Source organism: Telmatherina bonti, assembly GCF_933228915.1.
Source record: "Telmatherina bonti genome assembly, chromosome: 17".
NCBI classification, from domain to species: domain Eukaryota; kingdom Metazoa; phylum Chordata; class Actinopteri; order Atheriniformes; family Telmatherinidae; genus Telmatherina; species Telmatherina bonti.
Window position 1 is genome coordinate 25348517 of NC_136615.1, and position 17528 is coordinate 25366044.

Here is a 17528-nt window from a genome sequence, read left to right on the forward strand (position 1 = left end):
GGGTACTGCTTCAACCTAAAACCCTACTGTGGAGAAAGTGCCCCACTTGGAGACACAGTTGTCTCTCTACTTGACCGCTTAGCAGGTCATGGCTACAAGTTGTACATGGACAACTACTATAACTCTGTTGCCCTATGTGAGCGTCTGCTCGACTTAAAAACCCATGTCTGTGGCACACTGAGAAAGAACAGGGGGGAACCATCAGTGATCCGAGATGCTGGAAATGCAGATCTTAGGAGAGAAGGAGAGCCACTTGTGCGTCACAAAAAAAATGTCATGGTCTTAGCTTGGCGAGACAAGCAGATAGTAAAAATGGTTACAACATTCCATCCAAGTGAGATGAAAACAATTCAGGTTTGGCAAAGAGGACATAAAGACAGGGTTTCCAAACAAAAGCCAACTTGCATTGTGGAATACAACAATGCCATGAATGGAGTAGATAAATTAGATCAAAATATTGTCTACTACCCCTTTGTCAGAAAGTCCCACAAGTGGACAAAGAAATTTATCACATATTTATTTGAAATCAGTTTATTCAACGCTTTCATCATCTACAAAGCAAAAACCCCATCTGGCAAATGCAGCACGCTTTTGGAATTCATTCAGAGTGTTGTGAAGTCATGGACCAGTCAGGTCCCCGTGAGACAGGCTGAAGGTCCCGAAACCCATGCTGAGGAGGGACGAGACAACCCCACTGCTCAGAAAACCCCTAGAGCTCCTTACATGACCGACCCCAAGAAAAGATTAGATGTCATATTTGCTGCACATCCACTTGTCCCCATCCTGCCAACAGCCAAAAAAGATCACCCAACCAGAAGGTGCAGGGTTTGCACACGTAAGGGGTTGCGTAAGGAAACATCTTATTACTGCAAAGGCTGTGGTGTCCCCTTACACTTTGGACAGTGTTACACTGTGTACCATTCAAAAGCAAATTATAACGCGTAAAAAAAGACAAAAAACTGTTAATCCCAATCACAACAAAATCAATCAATCAACCAATCAATCCTAATTAGGATGGAAATAGGTTTTATGACTGTCCAGTTATTTGTTAGTGATAATTCTGGACAATTTACTTACAAATGCAATTTATTCTGCAAATTTTTCCAGGTTTTTGTTCAATTTTTGCAGTGCTTGCTTGAAGAAAGAGAATAAGATGGATTTATTTATTCATTTATCTATTTGTAATTTAAGAGAAATTGATGGAAATATCTAAAGTCTGTGATATAATCTGCCACGAAAGGACATTTTTTTTCTAGTGTTGGTGAGCCCTAGCATTCTAAAAAAAATGTTAGGATATTTTCAAAGATATTATTATTATTATTATTATTATTATTATTATTATTATTATTATTATTATTATTATATTTGGTTAACTGTGATGCTTTTTTAGTATTTGTAAATAAAAATGTAAATAGCCAATCAGTTTTGTACTGACAATAAATGTTTATCAAAAAAAGTTGTTTTCTGAGATTGTTTTTCAAAATGTTTTTTTTTTTTACAAAAATGACCAATATTCAACAGTTGATAACTCAAGAATGAATAAAGATAGAAAAATAGTTTCTTCTTTATTTGAAAGGTCAGATTGTCTTCTTTCTTTTGATAAATGCAGTGTTAACATACTTCAAACACAACATTTCAGGCGGCCTTCAAAGATCGCTGGATATTATCAAAATGCCTGGCGCTGGCTAGCAACTAATTCACAGTTGTCTGGTGGGGAAAGAGTTAATAATGGTTATAATCAGTCATATTGGCTTTGTCATGAAGTGTGTTTAAAAACAAAAAAGACATGTTCACGCTGTTGTATTAGAATGTATGTAGTTCTAGTGCAGTTGTTTAATATGTTTTATATAACCCTGGATGACTCAATAATCCTGGTCTTTTTTTATTCTTATTACTCGTCTTGTAGTGAACATATGGGTATACAAAAGTTCTTTTTTTTGTTGTTGTTTCTTTAAAACTTCATGAAAATATATACATAATTATGGTTTTAAAACTGTACTCTGTAACAAGTTCTTCGCATCTCTACTAAATCCTTGAACTGATCAGAGAAAATCGATTGGCAATATTGAAATAATGCCTAACATGTCATTTTATATAATTTGCAGTTGGCAATTTTGACCCACATAAAACCAAAATATACTCTGTTAACATGGAAGAACAATTGTCATCAATTGTTGCATTGATTGATTTCATAATCAGCTAATTGATGTTTCCACATAAGCACATTGGAATCTATACTGGAATCATACAGTAACACCTTTATAAAATTTAGTCTTTTGCTTTTTTAAAAGCTCTCAATAGGAGTGTTATGCTGTATATTTAGGCATGTGTTCATCATTTTAATATTGATGCGGATTTGAACATTTTGTGTACATTTTCCTGAGAGTATTGTTCTTGTTGAAATATAATTATGCATACAAGATTCTGAACAAAATCATGTACTTTTAGTTTGTGGGGACGCAATGTATCGTCACTACCAGCACTCTGTACAACCACACAGGTGTTTCCACTTATCCTGGCTGATCAGAACTACAGTCAAGTCGTTTAAACTTAGCTGGAATAAGGAGAGCTCACTAAACTCCATGACCCACTGAGAATGACTAACACTAACGAGTGCTACAAACGGGTCAGAGAGATATTAATCCAGCACATTGTGTACGATTCTTAACAGTCCTTAAAAGAAACCTCATTACTGACAATAAGTAAAAACACCTGTATGGTGTTTATAGAGGTGTGTGTGTGTGTGTGTGTGTGTGTGTGTGTGTGTTTACAAGAAATAGGTGAGATTAAAAACCCTTCAAGCATATTTTTAATTTTTTTTATCTTGTTGATAAAAGTAAACTGTAGGGACAGTTTTTATGTTTGAGGGTTGGGTTACTGCAAATACAGTTATTTTCATGTTTTTTTTTTTTTTTTTTTTACTTTGAAAAAGTCATACTGAGATTATATTTACTTCTTGGTATTAAAATGAAAAAGGATGGATTAAAGGGGTATGCTGTCTGAAATATGTTTTGAAATAAAAGTTTGAGTTTTTACTAGTTATAATGGGTAGAAAACAATCAAACATGTGGTTTAAATTTTAGTATATTCTACAAATCCATCCCAGTGGTTTGACGCCAGGTTTTAAACTTTGCTACAATGAGCCATAGGAAACAGTCCTCGCTTGCTTTAATTTAGATTACCCAAAATCTTCTGTTAATAGACTGGCCACCTGTCCAGGGTGTACACTGCCTGTCGCCGACTGCTATGCTTTATCTGACTAAAGGGTTAAGAAAATGAATAAATAAATGTACATCTTTCCCAAAATTTCCTTTTTATTAATGGGACGGTTAATGATACGTGCACCATCATTAAAACACATCTAAAAGAAACCTCTAAATGACTGGACTGATTGACAGGGGATTTTGTTTAGGCAGTGGTTCACAAAATACACTTAGAACAGGGTTTTATTTTGTGGAGTTCATGTTGTCAGACTGCTATGAACATCAGATTGATTACAGGAATCTGGCAGCACGGTGATGTCATGCTGGGATGTGTCAGCTCTTTGTGGCATTGAACTGGTGCTGTGAACTGTGCTTGTAATGACCGCAAAGACTTAGGGTTTAGTGTGATACTACATGACTTTCAGAAGCTATTTATTTCGGGTCCAGTTTCTCAAGAGCAGCAGTGCTGCGCTGGATGTTTCTGACCATTACATGATAAATGTGTCAGGGGCTGATCAACTATCCATCGGTCTGTATGCAGCGTGGATACACAACAGGGTGTATTTGTTAGAAAGAATAATGTCACATCTTTGCTGCTTTGTACCTGTGTTGCAGCTCTCTGGTGTAATTTTTCAAAGAACTATTTATCTTATTCTCAGTTCACACTAACCTGAAAACTTTTTACAATTGACACAAAATTCAGTGTGACTTTTTGAAAATGAATCAGGAAATTGTGTATTTAATTTGTGCTGTTTTTTCCGTTGTTGTGGCAAGCAAAAGGTGTAATGGCTGTTACACAACTATCCGCCTTGAAACAGAAGGTCAGCTTTAAAAGGTTTCCATTACTGAAAAGGTCAGTGCTTCCAGGTGTGAAGTGCTACTAACAGTGGAAAAGTTAAAAAATCACTAATAAACTAATAAATTATAATTGCATTAATTTTCTACAATTTGATGTATCTTGAGTGTGTATTCACTGTGGTTCTTAAATCTGGAAAAAGGCTTCAACAGTGTTTACATGCACAGTAATAGCATTCACTTTTCTGTAATACCCCGTACACATACTGTAAACTCTTATTTCTGAAATATTTCCCGTGTTTGTCATTGGGTGTCGTGCATCCTATTGTGTGTGTGTGTGTGTGTGTGTGTGTGTGTGTGTGTGTGTGTGTGTGTGTGTGTGTGTGTGTGTGTGGTGGAGCACACATGCAATGTGTGGGGGCTGCTCCCTCCACTACCCTCAGCGGTGGCTAGGGGGTGCACTGTGGACACGGTGTATGTGAATGGTTGAGAGAGAGAGAGAGTGTGTGTGAGCATGTGTGTGTGTGTGTGTGTCTCCGTAATGTATTCCTGCCTGTGGCTGGGCTGGTCACATGGGGAGAGCAGCTTGTTTAAAACAGCCTCGGCTCGCTCAGTCAGAGCAGTGCAAGACACAGAGACAGACACACACGTTCTCTCTGTCTCCGTCTCTCTTCACGCACACACACTCACGCATGCTCATGCACACAGACGACAACTTTCCTCTATCGGACTGACAGAGCACACACACTGGGATAGACACACTCCTATTCCACAGTGGAGAAGACGATAAGGAGTGACACATCAGGAAAGAAAAAAAGACCTACAAAAAAAAAGAAAGAAATTCCAAGTGAGTAAGTGATTTTTACTGTCATGTTTTACATTTGCTGTATTTGGGACTTTGCTCTTCTCCAGCGCTGACTGACCAGGACCTGACGGGGACCGTAAGAGGGAAAGAGAGTTGGATGAAAGGGACTCTGAGGTGGGGAAAAAAGATAGATGGACATTTTCAGTAAAAAAGTGACAGAAGAGAGCAGAGGTTTGTTGATCGTGCAAGACTTGGCTACCTCTCCATCACTCTCTCCCGCTGTCTGCAGGATCTAATGCTGTTAATTAGCAGCGTGTGCTTGGAATGACAGGAATGCCATTGCACAAAGCTGTAGTAGGGGTTTGTTTCAGACTCATGTGCTTGTCTGAAGCGAACCTTTCTGTCTTCTTGTCTTTTTCATGCTGGCTGTAATGTGGCGGTCAGTCATAGTGATGTTGAGCCGTTTCCCTGAGACACACGCCGCTCTCGCTGTGATTAATAGAAAACCATTGTTATGCAGATGGAAGTGAATAGACCCGTCACTGCACAGCGGTAATATGAATTATGTGTTCAGTGAAAGCCAGACTTACTGCCTCTCCTCCTTCTCATCTCTTCTGAACAACTCTCTGCATCCATCTGCCCCTCTCTGCCCGATGCCGTCGCTGACTCCTTCATCCTCCCCTCTCACTTCTCTCGCTGTGCGTTTTTACCGCCTCCACTGATCGCTGTCTTTGACATGCTCACCCATGTCTTACTATCTTTTTCCTTTCTCTGTTATTTCATTAACTTTTTTCCTTGTATACAACCTCCCCTTTTTTATCTGTTTCACCTAAGCTCTTTTTTCATACAACTCTTCGCTTTTTGCCCCCCATGCTGCTACACACTACTATACTTAGTAGATTCCTCCGCTGCATAGAAATAGAGAAGATTGTAGAGTTGCGAGGAGGGCAAGAGGGGAGGGAAAGGCAGAAGAAAGAGAGAGGAATGACAGAGAAAGTGGAAAAAAGGGAGGGTTGGGGCGGGGGCATTGAAAAGGCTGACACTGGCTTGGACAATTAGCCCAGGGAGTCCGTCCTGGGGTGCTATTCTGAGAGGGGCTTTGGCCCCTGGGCCCTGGGCGCTGGGTCACGGGATGCCTTGACCCTTCCAGTCGACAGCTAGGCATGGGAGCCATTATCACAGCCTGATTGATTAGCAGTGAGCGGAAATCCCTTTTCTCTTCACTCCTTAGGAGAAAAAGACGGAAGGTTTTTGTCCTTTTGCTGCTGCTGGTTCAATATCTGCTTGCCTGAATTTGAAAAGAATTGCCTTTTTTTTTCTTAATTTAAAAAAATAATAATAATGTTAGTTATGTCCATGATGTCTCTACCTATATCACATTTTGGAGCTTGTCTTTTTGTAATCTTTTAGTTTGTTTTTTATTGTCTTTGTGTATGAATGAGTCTTTATGTATTTATTCACCCAACAAGGCAGACAAGACATCTGTTGTGGAGACTTTATAGTTTTCAGCAGTCTTATCCAGCTGTGGTTTTTATTCCTCTGTGAGCCTTTATGAGTTCTGCACCTGCACAGATTTTTAATGAAGCATTCAGAAACTACCTGTTGGAAAGGGATGTGACTGAAGAAAATGTGTGCAAATGTAATAATAATGGAGGGAAGAAAGTCCTTCTCTGTCTATGTCTATGTCTATAACTTATACTACTTTTACTCTCCCTCAACTCATCCCCCCACCCCCCAGACTGGGAGTTTAGTGGGGTGTTTAGCCCAGCTCACGGGTGATCAAAGCAATGTGTGTCAGACTGGGCTTAGCCCAGGCACTCCTAATGGAGCACCGTTTTCATGCTTAGTTGAGTGGGAGGGATTGGTAAGAGTGTGGGGAGGGGGGATAAGAGGAGGGTCCGCAAATAAAAAGACTGACATAAAGTGTCTAAGGGTGTCGAAGACAGCCGACAGGCAGAGAAAGGGGGTGGCTCGGTGTGAAACAGGGTCGGAGATTAGACAAGACAGGCAGTTGGATGTTTCTAATTAATATTATTATTATTATTATTATTATTATTATTATTATTATTATTATCATCATTATTACTATTATCATTATTATTATTATTTTATTTTTAGGGTCAGGGTTAAGCTTGTTCATTCAGATGGTTAACAGCCAGGAAATGCAATGTGTCAGTGGAGCGTCCCCATGGGTGATATAAACTTGGGGTGTATGTGTGTGTGAGAGGGAGAGAGTGAGAAAGAGAGGAATACTGCTTGTGTGTGCACAGTAAGCATCTGTGTACCCGTCTGCATATGCCTGTATGCCAAGCAACAGACAGACATGCCTGTAAATTGTATATTGATTCTTCACAGACTGTAAAAAGCAGTCTAGACTTTTGGACATTGGCTTTGAAAAGGATGTTTTATTTCCTCCTATTAAGACATTTTTTGGTGGAGAAGATGGATGGAATTTCTTAGCAGTGGAGGGAAAAAAGGCTTTAAGTGTTTGGAAAAAAGAACGGAAAAGTACTTTTTGTCGTTGGCTCTGCTGCGACTGACAAAAGAGATTGAAGTTGATTTTAAAAAATGACGTGGGCCTTGATTATGTTTATTCGTTTGAAGTATCAGCGACAATTGTGCTTTTCATACTTCTGAACTTTTCTTCTGTCTTCTTCCCCTGTCATTGTTTCTCCATCTATTTGTTATTTTTCTTTAATCCTTTTACTTTCCTCCTCATGTTTAGTCTTATTTCTCTTTATTTCCCTTTTTCTTTCCCTCCCTTAGTCGCCATTCCTTTCCATTGCTGGTGGCTACCTACCATTTCCCGTTCATCCTCTCTTTTACTTTGATTCTTCATCTGGCTCTCTCAGGTCCACTTGGCCTTACCTCCTGTACACTTTTGTTTTCTCCTTGCCTCTTCTCTCCCATCCCCACTTGGCAATGCTGATGTTTATGCTTCTCACAGAAGAAAGGTAAGGTAAAACTAGGATAATATTTCCCCTAACATACTTACTCCCTGGGTAAACATCCTCCAACAGATGTCCGAGCGCAGACCTGATCAGAGTAACATGAGGGGGGCTGTGATTCAGTGCTGTTACGTACACAAAGCTACAAATTGGAAGCTGGTGTGGTAATGTTTTGGGAGAGGGGAGGGATGTACAAACAGACACCTGACCTTGAAATCTTAATGGCATCTGAAGAAGAGCAGACCAGATTAGCTGTGTCCAAAATAAAGAAAAGATCTAAAAGCATCCATTTACAACTGACCAGCCCTCTAATTTTAGCTGACAACATTAACATTAGTTACCTGTGACTATTTTCCAACGCCCTGTACAGGATGCAACTGTTGCACCATGAGCTATCAGCAAAACTACAATGATGATTATTAGGTATTGTTTTTGCATTTGTTTTAATACTTTTACTTGCATCAGCAGATGTTCACTCATCAAGTTATATTTTTTAGCTTGAAATCTCTCTGATATTACTGATTTAGGAATCATACCTCTTCTGCAAAATATATTAACATGCTGTAGGGACAACAGATGAGATTTTTTTTTGTTAACATTGATACAGGGCTTGAGGAAAAGTGAAGGGGAGAAGAAGCTACAGTCAGAAGGAATAAGACATTTTGATGAGCATATTTGTGTGTACATGCCTGCAACAGGAACATTTTACACGCCTCTTGAAACAAAGGCGAGCACAAGCTTTATAGGCAAGGCTCCAAACAGCAAGGAAGACATGAAAAAGCCAGCAGTCCTCTCTGGCAATGCACAGCTGCCACACATTCTCTGTTTAACCTGTTTCTGTCTTTAGTTAGAAATGCCAGTCACTGTGAGCTTTTATCTAACGGCACTGGAGGGTGTGAAAACATGACAAGATTTGTTAAAATTTGCTCCCAATTAAGCTGCCTCTAAAGCACTTCCGAGATCCACATTTTACAACCGTTTCCTCCCTGCACCCTGGAAGATGCGTCTCAGAGGGGGACTCTTTATTATTTTGGCAATTCATAAGAAGTCTTGCTGCTTTTTTGCTGTCTCTCTACATTTTTTATGTAGAGAGGACATGCTGATATTTAGTCTCTATGTGGTGTAGCGTCTCATAACGTTCTCTCTGACTATGCATCAGGATCCTAAATAATTAAAAAAGTGGTGAAATGTTTATAAAAGAATGGAGTTTTTCCGGCTGTGTGACTACATATTCAGAAGTTTAACTTTTAATATTTGAGTCTACTTTTCTTTCTTTTTGTTCTGTTTTTCTGCTTTTGACAAACAGTTTTTTTTTTTTTTTGTCAGCCTTTTTTTCTCTTAACTTGCACGCACGCTAATGGGTCAGAATGTGCGTGTCTGTGTGTGTGTGTGTGTGTGTGTGTGTGTGTGTATTAAAGTGTGCATGTCTCCATAGCTTTGCAGTATTCTCATTCTAAGACAGCTCTTCATTCAGCCCCTTTAGCATTCTTCCTGCCCAGGCTTTGGAAGACTTTGACTTTTCTAACTTTCTGATCAAAGCAAATGAGGGATGAAAGGAGGGAAATGGAGAAAACCCTTTATGAATATGCATCATTCACCCCCTTCCTCAAATTAGCCCACAACCTTCTACACACATATATAAAAACTCAGACCTAAACAAAAGCGTCCCCCTTTAGCAGAGGCCAAATAAATAAAAGTGCATTTAGGCCACAACATCTTTTAAGTTTTTTGGCACAACTTACTACCTGGAATCTACCACATGCTTGAATGGACATATAATTGAAGCATATACTCAGACACATTTGTATTTAGACATTAAACTAACTTTCAGACTATTCGACACATGCACTCAGCGTATATGAAGACATCTTCAGATTGGCAGATCAGAGGAAATTGCCTGGAGGCAGTGTTGCAGTACAGTACAGTATGAATATGTATTGGAAGAGACTCATTAACCATTCTGAGGACAGCCCGTGTGTAACTTTGTTTCTTTTCACCAGTTAGCACTGTAACTTTCCTAGTCTCTCTGTAGTGTTGGTTCTCTGGCCATGGTAATGGTAAATATTGAATAGACATAACTGCACTGTGGTTTTGATAATGAAATATAAATGCAAGTGTTCTTTTAAGTAGGATTTTGGTTTCTCTTACTGTTGGTTATATTTAGGAACAAAACAACAAATTTGGTTTAAGAAAAGTCACAGTTTTGTTTTAAAGTCTGTCATAAAATTGTTCAGTGATTGTTTCTTCTTCAGTGGAAATGTATCAGACTGTTGTTCTAGATGACAGTAACACACATAAATCGCATCCAATTGGCAACATTGTTATAAGAACATGGGAAAGGAATAAAAGATTGCTTATTCTTTACAACAGAAAACAAGGTGCAAAATGAGGAGAGTGGACGCAGTGAGAGTGAAAGGGGAAAAAAAAACTGAATTAGTAAAAGAGGGAAAATCCAGCAGTGGCTAAAGGGAGACAATGGTCACTACTTGAAGGAAATAGGTGGTCAAGCAAAGTGACAGGAAAAATCGAGACTCATACTGAAGAATGTTCTAACTTGGGAAAATAGAGGTAAACAAAAAACTTTGAAGATGAGGTTGCAAAGAAGTTAACCTGTGCATTGCTGGCCACATGCAGTATGTGATTTCATGTGGGGCAGAAAGACTGGAGTGACAACTTAAGAGGTGAAGAGAAGGCTAACAACAAAAGGGACTGTGTCAGAGAAGGAAGAGGTAGTAAAGAATGGGAACACTGGAGACTTAATTTGGAGCACAAAATAGTTTCACTGAAGGATGCCACAGACGTGATTGGGACTAGGAGACTCCAGGAGAGAGGGGTGCTATGAGGAGGATGGATGGATCTGGCAGAGGCTAACAGCTGGCATGATTGTGGTCAAACACTGGAGAGGAGGAGAAAAGCAGTGAGGAGGGACTGTGGCTGGAAGGTGAGGAAATGAGAACTACCAGAAGAGCACAGACATGACTGTGACGAGTGTAAACTTGGAGAAGAGTGGAAATGAAAAAGAGGATGAGTCGCACACTGGAGGCTAACACCATTATGGCCAGTTGCGTGATTGGGTTCAGAGAAGAGGAAAAGGTGCAAAGATTGGAGAAAATCAGAGGGGACATGTTGGACTGGTTGGGACTTGAGGTGATTCTTGCAGGTAAGACAGTGATCACTGCACACAAGACACATGGTCGCAGAGAAAGCAGCTCAGTGAAGAGGTGGAAAAGGACAAGAATGAAGAGCACAGATGCAGTGTTAAGTTAAAGTTTTCAGATAAGTGACCCAAACAGTTATTGTATTTGTAAAGTAAAAGGCAGGTTTGCAGTTCAAAACAATACTATAAAGTTTTTACCTAACAGAATGAGTTTCTGAGATGCAGTTTGAACCACATTTTCTGGAACTTTTTTGTTTATTTATTTAATACATTTTTGGTTGTTTCACATCAAATTCAGGCCTGCTTTTATCGGCCAGTGCATCCATGATGTGATGCTGAAGCACTGTCACTCGTTTATTTTAATGCTTACCTCTCTTTCATTCAAACAGAAACCTGCCATCACCACCCCTGTTTATAGAAAACGTTCACCAGTCTGAGACTGTGCCACATTATTAATAATTCACTGCATTAAAAATACATGAATTTTCCATCAATTTGAAAATCAGCATGGGAAACCCACTTTATAGTAGAAGGCATAACTTCATCCTCAGTTTAAAGATATTTCTTCTGTGTTTATTTATCTTAGTTTTGAAATATATATGGCTTGTTGAAAGGCTTTGGGCTCTGCCTCTGGCCATGCTGACTCTACAGTAGGTGTGTAGGCTTGCATACGTTTCTGTCCAGTCTGTCTTTGTCTACTCAAGTGAAGTTGCTTTTTGTACATGGATGTTCGTGTTCATGACCATCTTTGCCAACATCTGTCTGCTGAATGGCCCACTGGTGTGTAGATAAGCTTGCTTTTCTTCACGAGTGTATGTGAATTAGTGAGTGCCTCTCAGAGCCGGGGGCTTTTAATCTATTAAAGCCTGATCCTTAAACACTAATCAATGTAGCCCTTTATATTTCCATTACTGTGCAGAGGGAAAGTGATAAATAAAGCATGATAGAAGGAGCTCAGTAATAGCCGGATAACACTGAAAAATCCCTAAGCTTGCTCAGATGTACATAAATAGGCTTAAAAAGGGGTGTATTTACTTACCTTGGGCCAATGAAACACTGAATTGATATTTAATTGATATTAAAATTCAGACTAAAATTCAGAGGATGCTTTTTGTTTTTATTGGCTAACATAATATTTTGTCCTCATAAGATTAATATCAGTCAAAATAATGACACAACAAGCTCATATTAGGGAAAAAAGTGAGAAAATCAGAGCTGTTTCCATCAAGAAACATAACCTTTAATTTGGAGTTAAACAGTAAAAGCGCCAAAACCTGAAATGCTGATTAAAGATCTCATTGAACTGGAAAACAGAATCAATCTGAAACTGTGATGGATAATTATACCAACACAAAACCGTCACTCACCTTGTTTTCTCATCATACAAAACTCAGAGGACGTTCCTTTTAAATCAACTAATGAAAATTTGTTGATTTAATTTAAAAAAAAGTTTATTTTCCACCAGAAAATCTTGCAGCTAAGGAATGAAGTTTTTTTTTTCCCATTTCTGCAATTGGGTGGCTGTATGTGACAGTTTCCTCTCATTTTAAACGAGGGATATATAAAAATTTGTAGATCTTTGCAAAGTGTTTTGTTTCATTCAGCCTCATGTGACAGGGCTCCCAACCCTCTTTCTTCTTTAAATGCAGCGCCCTTTCCTTGCTGTATTGCATCGTATATTCCCTTTACACCATATTTAACTAGTGATATATGCACTGTAGCTTTCAGCTGTCAGGAGATAACGCTTTCAAGCTATGCAGCTGACAATGTGCACTACCATTTTAGGGATGATTTACAGCAAATGACTGCAATGCAACAGGAAGCAACAGCTGCCCCCACCCTCACACCCCCAATTTAAACCTACTAAACTGAGAGTATTTGCTTCTTCTTAGAACCCACTTTCTTATCAATGTCCGCTTATGTACATGTCCTTCCACCCCAATTAATTTAGTATACTTAAGTGGCATATTTGCATTTGACTGCCTCTGCATTCAGAGCATACTTTATTAGTGTTGTCTGGGTAACCCCCCCACCCAACAGACCCCCAAACACATTTATTTTACTGCGCTTAGCCGACAGTATTTTCTCTGCAGGAGTGTATGTGTGTTTTTTTTCCACTCCACTGTGGTAGTTTATTAGCAATGTCTCCTTTGATAGTTAGTGTGCACGCTTGATTATGGCTGAAAGGGAGTGGGCCGGGCGCTTGGCCGGAGAGGAAGTCTGCCTAATGATATTAACAACATCCTTTATTGGGCAGCTACTGCAGGCTTAGGGAGGGAGAGGAGTGAAAGGAAGGAGGAGGGGGAATAGAAAGTGTGGGGAGTTGGAAAAAAAAAAGGGAAAATGGGCTGAGATTTTTTTTGTTTGTTTTATTTTTTTTTTTTTGGGGGGGGGGGGGTTAATCAAAGAGACAGTGTATAAAGGAGCACAGGGTTAACTTGTCTTTGAGGTTTAGTCATAAGAAGAAGAAAAAGAGGTAATGCTGAACAGATAAACTCCAAGTAAATAAAACAGAATGAAGTAGTGGAGAGTGATAATCTGCCCAACCAACAGTGTCTCAAAAGTAGATATTCTCTTATGCTCTTGGTATATCACAGAGGAGCACCAGCCCCTCTGCTGCTCTAATAGAAACTTAACAGTCGTATGACAAATTGCCTAGCAACTCTGTCTATTAAGGGAGGTCCACTTGGGGATGAGCTGTTTGTAACATCTGGGTAAGACAAACAGAGAAATGGGAAAATGTTTCTGTCATGACATCATTATTTCAAGTAATTTGTTTAGGGATTTATACAATTATTCATCAAAAGATCACTTATAAAGCATTCATGGTGATGTACTGAAGAATGAATTTGAATTGGAAATGCACATTGTGATGCCACCACCACAACCTCATGGAAAACCTCAGGGCATAGCAGTGATCAATGGAGTCAGATCTTCCATTTTCTTTAAGCTTTTTTTGCGAAATACAAGTTAAACTATCAGGGGGCCGGGTGTCCATGGCAGTTTAAGGTTTAATAGAGACATCTATTATTGAACATAACAACTGATTCTAAAAAATTGATCAACTATGATTTTATATGATGCCTGGGAATATGAGCTTTGTTTATTGAAGCAATGGGAGAAAATAATGAACTGAGGTGAGGTGAGACAGCTCTGATAGTCATTTATAAGTAGATGCCAATTCAACAAACTTTGAAAATAAGCTGTAAAAATGCACATTTTAAGAGTTTTTTTTTTTTTAGTTTTTTTTATCTGACTTATATAAAAAGATTGACAGGAAATAGAGGAGTCATTTGCACCGGTCTGTGGTGTTAATTTCCACCACATACATGCACGATAGAAAAACATTGTGATTGAAGGAAGATAATTGGGAATACCAATATATCCCTTTTGTGTAAGATGAACCAAACAGTTCAGCATGACTTTACAATGACTTGTGACTGATAAATCTGATTCTGTGGCAACCAGATTTAAACAGAAATTCAGAAATCAAGCTGATAATAAATGAGATGGCATGTACTGCCAGCACACACGTTCAGCAGCTCATTGTTGCTGGCATGGGAATCTTTCATGCTGGTTTGTTTGAATAGAAAACAAACTAGGCTTCATAGTTTAACAACTTCAACATCTTCATAATTAGAAGGTCAGACTGAAATAATTTCATCTCTCACTGACAGTAAAAAGATGAGAAAGTGGATCTTCCAGAAACTTATATGATCGGATAGAACAGAAAACACAGTCCATACACTTATAGAGGAGCATGTAATTACTGCATGGAATTTCATTAAAAGGAAAAAACTGCTGAATCGAAAAGTTGAGCAGTAATCAGTCTGCTAGTCAAGATGTGAGCATGAGCTCTTTCTGCTCTCAGCTCAAAATGTTCTTTTATACTGGTTCCAATCCGGAGCTTTTGAGAAGAGAAAGGGCAAAACTCTTCACTAGATAGATATATGATGTTAGATATAAAGTATACAATAAGTACAGGTTATGACTTAGAAAGTAGTGGGCAAAAGAAAGTCTAGTGCTCTTTACATCGCTTTACTCAGACTTGTCTTATCAATCTGCACTTCATACTGATTACCATCAAAATAACATAAAAAAAAGGATATACAGAAAATAACTTGAGATGTTTTTTTTTTTTCCAACAATGCGTTTATTTGGTTTTTTGAATGAAAATCAAACACAAACATTTAGCAGAACAAAACAAAACAAACATCCTCTCAGATACACACATCAAAAAAATAAAACAATAAAATCTGATGTAGTCAAATCTACATTTAAATCCAGGGCAAGGGACTGCCATATGACACTATGTGGCACTAAACAAATGAATGAACATACTATTCTTCAAATTTTCAGTCTCGATACCTGGCTGGACCCAGTAGAGAGCCCAGAGAGCCCCACGAATGTCCAGGCTTTACAATCCCTAAAGCGTGTCCAGATCTATTCAAATCAGTTCTTAGGCATTCTCCTCTTCTTCATCCTCAGTCAAGTCCATGGCTTCGGCAAACAACATAAATGGTCTCCATATATTTTCAAACTCATCTTTTTTTTCCTTTTAATAGAAAAGTGATTCATTCCAGAGGAAGAGTAGCCAGCATTTGATTAGTCCACTGTCTAATACTTGGTATTCTAATATTTTTCCAGTGCAACGCTATTAACCTTTTGGCTTGCAATAAACAGATATCAACAAAATATTGCTCGCTTTTTGTAAACCCCATGTTCTTGGGATATAACCCTAAAATTATAATAGAAGGATCCAATGGTAAATTTTTTGAGATAATATCTTTCACAGTTTGCGTTATTGCAACCCAAAATGACATTACATTCCCAAATACAATGGAAAAAGGTTCCCTTTTCTTCTCCACATTTTGTACATGTGTCTGAAATATTTGGATTGTATCGATTTAATTTTACTGGGGTAACATACACTCGCATAAGCCATTTGTATTGTAATAATCTTAACCTAGAGTTGATAGTTTGCTTGTGAGCTTTTCTGCAAACCAGCCCCCATTCTTCCAGTGACACATTTAAATCTAAATCTTCCTTCCAAGCGTTTAATTTTAAGATTGAATAATCTAAAGAGTTTGATAGTAATAAATTATAGAAATCGGAGATTGCTCCCTTTTTTAACGCACATTTAGTAATCATTTCTTCTAACTCTGAATTGGGGGGGGTTTAATAAATTGTTTTGTTTTGCTAATATATAACTTCGGAGTTGGAGATATTTAAAAAAATGTTTCCTTTCAATATTATATTTGTGCCTAAGCTCTTCAAATGACATCATATAATCTGAGCCTGTTGAGTATAAATCTTGAATCTTTCTCAGTCCAATTGAAGCCCATTGCTTAAACACTGCGTCAGCTCTCCCAGGGATAAAGTCCTGATTTCCCCAGATAGGGGTGAGCCGAGATAAAATAGATGGTTCTTTAAGAAATATTTTTACATTATACCATACCTTAACCATGTTTTTAACAATTGGATTTCTAGTTTTCTTAATCAAATTAACTTTACTTTCAGAGAAGAGGTACAGAGGCAATGAAGGGCTTAAAGTGTTACTTTCCATTTCTGTCCACTGGGGAACATCTTTTGTGCTGAAATAATACCTTATGGATCTGAGCTGGGCAGCCCAGTAATACCATAATATATTTGGACACATCAGGCCTCCTTCATTGTAAGGCAAATGAAGAAGGGACAGCCTTATTCTAGGACGCTGATTTGCCCATAAAAACTGCAGAATCAACTTCTTAAATTTTTTAAACCAGTCAGCAGGAGGCGGCAAGGGAATATTCTGGAAAACATATAAAACCTTCGGAAGTATATTCATCTTATAAATATTAACTCGACCAATTAAAGACATGGGGAGAAGCATCCATCTATTGATACTGTTTGTAATTTCTTTAGTTAGTGATTCATAGTTATGTTGAACTATCAAATCTAAATTTGGAAGTATTTGTATCCCTAAGTAAGTAAACTTTGAAACCGAAGGGAACTGTGAAACGGCTATAGGTGGATTCTCTCGCACTTCTTTATCTAGCAGCATAATAGATGATTTCAATTTGTTAATTACATACCCTGAAATGCGACCAAACTCATCAATTAGTTTCATCAAAGCAGGTATAGAGGAATTCAGTTGCGAAAGAAATAGTATTATGTCATCCGCATATAAGGAAAGCCTGTGCTCTGCCTGACCAATTGTGATTCCTGTAATTTTTGAATGTGACCGTACAGCTATAGCAAAGGGTTCCATTGCTATAGTGAAGAGCAGAGGGGATAACGGACACCCTTGTCGGCATCCACGTTTAATAAGAATTGGTTTAGAAATGTTTTTGTTTGTTAAAACCTCTGCACTTGGATGTAAGTATAACAACTGAACCCATTTTCGAAAGGAGGGACCAAAACCAAAACGTGTTAAGACATTGAAAAGATAGGTCCACTCCACCCTATCAAACGCTTTTTCAGCATCTAGGGAAAGGAGGGCCGTATCTGTGGTGTTATCTAGTCCTTGAATGATGTTAAGAACTCTCCTAACATTATGCAGTCCTTGGCGGCCTATAATAAAGCCATTTTGATCCCTATGGATGATTGAAGGGAGAGTGTCTTGTAAACGGATTGCTAAT

At 38.4% G+C, this 17528-nt stretch overlaps 1 protein-coding gene across 3 annotated transcripts in view; it reads left to right on the forward strand.

Annotated features, from left to right (window-relative positions):
• Positions 1 to 4647: 4647 nt before the first annotated feature.
• cntfr (ciliary neurotrophic factor receptor) overlaps positions 4648 to 17528 on the forward strand; it is a gene marked incomplete at its 3' end in the record, with an annotated part of 223051 nt that continues 210170 nt past the window's right edge. For 2 of the 3 annotated variants that reach the window (XM_079256138.1, XM_079256135.1), the window contains exon 1: positions 4648 to 4845. Of the gene's footprint in view, positions 4850 to 17528 lie in introns of all 3 variants that reach the window. The other variant, XM_079256136.1, reaches the window with a different exon arrangement.